The following is a 5,005-nucleotide window of genomic DNA, read 5'->3' as shown; positions in this document are numbered from 1 at the left end:
AAGGCTGGTTGCGGGCGCAGTGTGAAGCAGCGCGTGAGTCCTGCACAGGATCGTAACGGCTTTATTCACAGAACAATTATGCACTCAAAATAGAAACTTATTGGAAATATCACTGGGTTGATTATTAAACAACAATCATTTGTAAATTTATTAGTAACGCAATACGGCGATACGTCCACTCGGTACGACTGACGACGACGTGTTCTCTCCGACTACTCCGTTAGGGGTAAAGCGTGAAGTTAAGTATGTAAGTAACTTTTCTAGGAATCAGCACATTAGTTTTTTACGATATTTACTTTAAGCTACCATGCTAAAATGACTGTTAAACAATTTTATTTCTCCAAATTTTACATAGAAAAATTTAAACCAAATATCTTAAAAACGTTTTGTCCTCCTTCATTCAATATAAAGTAAGTGATATTTCAACTAGTAAAATGGGCTCTCAAATTAACATCTGAATTTGAAATAACTTTTGTTCAAAAAAGACAAGAATTAATATATATTAGAGATTTATATTAGAGATAAGTTATCCATTGTACACATTCTTTCTGTTGTAATAAGTTTTCTGTTCTTTCTTTCTTGTGTGGTACATAAATAAATGAAAAAAAGAAACCACGCTCTTATCCCTCCATCATTTCCGAAGCGATAGAGGCTACTAGAGCGATAATACTTTTAAAAAAATGTTTTTGTTACAAAGAAATCAAATTTAAAGTACTTTTGGGACGTAGATACGCAACTTTGAAAACCTTTCCACGCAAGATTTACACGCATTTGTTATAAATTATTTTATTTTTATAATTTGAAATTCATAAACTGAGTTATAACTCATGGATCACGATAATTAGCAGAGTGACGCCTAACAAGTAGGTACTTAGTTTCGGTTTGGCCGAAGGTTCGGCCGTATTTTGACCGAAACCGAAACTATGGTCGAACCTACGATGTTTGGCCGAAAGTGAACCTGCGGTCGGTCACTAATACTTAGTTAACACCTCTATACGCGGCACACAGGTAGTAGGTAGGTACAAGTAATATTTGTTACTGGTAGGACTACTCGGTAGAATTACTGGGAATAGCCCGATGTATCGACAACAAATATGCAATATCAAAAATTGATTTCTATTTATTCAAGTAGACTATTACAAGCACTTTTGAATCGTCGAATAAACATATAAACAGAACGCTACAGCCGGTTCGGAAGGCAGTTCTGCTGAGAAGAGCCAGCAAGAAACTCAAAAATTTACTTTTTTACTTATTTTGTGCCTACGTTTAGGAGTTTATTATCTTAGGTCCATGTACTGTGTATCGTTTATTATGTATTGAAGTAAACAAATGTTGGTGGATTAATAAATAAAATATATAAATAATATAAAGAAAAGAGTAGAAAACCAAACACCTATTCACTTCCAAATGCTATATTTCAACAATAATAATGTTAATTACATTCTAAGCGCACGTCATTCTGCCGCCAGCTCGCCTAGCCGCTAGCCGGGTTGCCGGGTGGCCGGGTGGCGCGTTACAATAAAGATTCATATGTTGAACAAAATATTAAGATGTCATTGCATAATAAATTAAAGAAATATATTAAATTAAATACATTTATAGAAAAATATAATAAACTTCTGAAATTAAAATATCCTGCAAGGCAAATACACATATAAAAAAAATATATAATTAGGTTTCAGAAGTGAAATATGAAAAGAAAACTATACAACACTAATACTAGAAACTTGTATAAAACACCAACAACATTCGAAAACACATAAAAGGTATTTACTCAGTGTTAATTATAGCAGTACTTTTAACCAATTCACAATATTTATTAATTAAAACATTTAAATTACTTTATAATTTGCTAATAATCATCTATTAACGACCTACTAACAAATCCCATCCACTACAACACGTGTAACCTCACATAAGCGAGGGCCAAATGTGCCTTCTGGCTTACGGTTTGGTTCGGTTCTTTATTTATGGCGCTTCGAGCGTGCCAGTTGAGCACTATTCACTTCGCCAATGTCACGTTGTATGGAGAACACAGAAAGGAGATTGTACGGTAAAAAAGAGATTATATTACACAATAGGACAATGCATGTCAAAAAGAGTCCAGTTAAAGTGCTGCCTTCACCTATAAAATAAAAAATCATAAAATAAATATATACATGAACATGAGTAGTAGTAAGTAGTAGTAAATAGTATTTTACAAATATGTTAATTTATAGTTTAATATTATTATATCTATTATATTTACATAAAAATTTACATAGAGGACTAAACACAAGCATTAACAAACATTGAACACTAAGAGGACGGGGAACTTTATAAGGAAGAACATCATATAAGGGTGAATTAATTTAGGACAGGAAGAAAGAATGTGGGAAGGGGAACCGTCGTCCAGCCCACATTCACATAGTCACAGTAGTGTTAGTGAGTGATCCCTGACCCCTTCTGGCTTAAATTAGTAACTTTTAATAACAAATGAAAAGAGCGGGCATTTTGACATTGCAGAACTATATTTGACAGTTGACATATTGTAGCACAGAAGTCTCCTAACTATAAATTAATAAAGAATCTTAAATGTTATAATAACAGATTGATCCAAACCAGGTATTATACAACGGACTTGGATATTATTTGTTTGAAATAGCGCGTAACCTCTTGTGTAGTGTACTCTTTTTATTTTAGTATTTCTATAACCTATCTCAATAGAGACAATTTCCAAAGACTATAGAGTTCTACAGATGTCGCCACTCGCCACTTGTTTGACACTTGTGCGACGTAGTGACGTATGACGCAAGACGTAGTGTCGTAGGTAAATAAAAGACCGACAGTGTGAGGCTTTATTTCTACAAATTGTACAATGTTTATGCTTTAAAAATACTATTACATTTTAAAACAAAATAAATTCAAAGTAATTTTTACTAATACATTAAGTTTGATGAATATGAATGTTTCTTATTAAGTTAACAAGTTAACAAAGATTTTTACAATAATATACAAAACAATATTAAAACTTGGGTAATGACAAAGTACAACATCTTTATAGTATTCAAAATTATTAAAGGAATTATTTAATAATATTATTATTTAATATAGCATTTCAAAATAAAGTAAATATTTAAATCGAACAAATATTGAATAATCTTCTTATTATTCTTTTTATTACCTTTTTCTTATTATTGTAACAATGATTCTCGGGATGAAGCCTAAAGAAAAAAAAGAAATATTTAATATATTTTAAAATTTGTCATTTCTTATTTTAGATTTTTTTATAATAATGTAAACATTCAACACTAAACAATATAAACCTATTTTCATATAGCTATACATATTTTAGCCATAATGATGAGAAGGCAGGCATTCTTGATAATTACATTAATATGATTCTAATGGACTAACTTCAATGTAAAATAAATATTTTGATAGTTTATGAATAACAGACAAAGAATTATCAACAAAGTTACTTTTACCTTGCAAGAAACATTCCGTGATTATTTTAAGCATTTAAATACCTGGATAATGTCCTATCATGCTGAGAATGCTGTAGTTCTAATAAATCTGACCTCATCAGTGAATACTCTAAAAAATGTACAAAATTATTATGATTTTCATCAGAAGTAAACATTATGAACATTATTCACTTTAAAATATACAATGATTACTAACTCTAATCTTATAGAAGTATCTATATTCTATACAGATAAAATAAAGATTTTTCTGTATAGAATATTTTAACATACTTAAACAATGCACTAAGTACACTTAACTTTAAGCTTCACTTCAATAATAATTTAAGACGTGATAGTCTTAAATTTTTCATATAATGGAATTAAAATACATTTAATTTTATTTACTAAAGACATCATCGAATAAAACACCAGTGTTTGACAGCTGTCAACTTTAATTATATTGCGTAATATAAAATAAACATCTCCAATGCGCCATCTTGTATATAAAAACTGAACTATTTGCAATATCGCTCTCGCATACTTGAACGGATACCAATAACTTCCATATTATGATAATAGATGGCAATGAATCAATAATTATAATAAATAATACGAAATACTTTAATAATTTTATTACATAAAAAAAAAATTACAAAACTATAAATTAAATTTAATAGATATTTTTTTATTTTAATTACTATTAAGCTCAACAAATGTTTTAATCGAAATTGCCCATAATTTTTTTGTTTATCATATATTTTTTTAATTAGTAAAATTTTCATGTTATATTGAAACATTTTTTGTATATGTATTTGTTTCTGTTTCTGTTTCTGTTTCTGTTTAGGTTTAGGTTTAGGTTTAGGTTTAGGTTTAGGTTTAGGTTTAGGTTTAGGTTTAGGTTTAGGTTTAGGTTTAGGTTTAGGTTTAGGTTTAGGTTTAGGTTTAGGTTTAGGTTTAGGTTTAGGTTTAGGTTTAGGTTTAGGTTTAGGTTTAGGTTTAGGTTTAGGTTTAGGTTAAGGTTAAGGTTTAGGTTTAGGTTTAGGTTTAGGTTTAGGTTTAGGTTTAGGTTTAGGTTTAGGTTTAGGTTTAGGTTTAGGTTTAGGTTTAGGTTTAGGTTTAGGTTTAGGTTTAGGTTTAGGTTTAGGTTTAGGTTTAGGTTTAGGTTTAGGTTTAGGTTTAGGTTTAGGTTTAGGTTTAGGTTTAGGTTTAGGTTTAGGTTTAGGTTTAGGTTTAGGTTTAGGTTTAGGTTTAGGTTTAGGTTTAGGTTTAGGTTTAGGTTTAGGTTTAGGTTTAGGTTTAGGTTTAGGTTTAGGTTTAGGTTTAGGTTTAGGTTTAGGTTTAGGTTTAGGTTTAGGTTTAGGTTTAGGTTTAGGTTTAGGTTTAGGTTTAGGTTTAGGTTTAGGTTTAGGTTTAGGTTTAGGTTTAGGTTTAGGTTTAGGTTTAGGTTTAGGTTTAGGTTTAGGTTTAGGTTTAGGTTAAGGTTAAGGTTTAGGTTAGGTTAGGTTAGGTTAGGTTAGGTTAGGTTAGGTTAGGTTAGGTTAGGTTAGGTTAGGTTAGGT

The 5,005-nt window shown here is 30.1% G+C and overlaps 1 long non-coding RNA gene across 1 annotated transcript; it reads right to left on the bottom strand.

The window, feature by feature from the left end:
• Nucleotides 1–1,493: 1,493 nt before the first annotated feature.
• On the bottom strand, nt 1,494–3,859 carry LOC146534215 (uncharacterized). The gene is made up of 3 exons (XR_014878432.1): nt 3,664–3,859; nt 3,468–3,576; nt 1,494–3,203 (listed from the first exon to the last, which is right to left on the bottom strand). It is a non-coding gene; the product is annotated as an uncharacterized LOC146534215 (long non-coding RNA).
• Between the last annotated feature and the right edge of the window lie 1,146 nt (nt 3,860–5,005).

The sequence above is a fragment of the Heliconius melpomene genome, chromosome 11, assembly GCF_056956725.1.
Source record: "Heliconius melpomene rosina isolate 202511_hmr_F chromosome 11, ASM5695672v1, whole genome shotgun sequence".
NCBI lineage: Eukaryota > Metazoa > Arthropoda > Insecta > Lepidoptera > Nymphalidae > Heliconius > Heliconius melpomene.
Note: the sequence above shows the minus strand (reverse complement) of the source record. Positions and strands in the feature narration are given on the sequence as shown.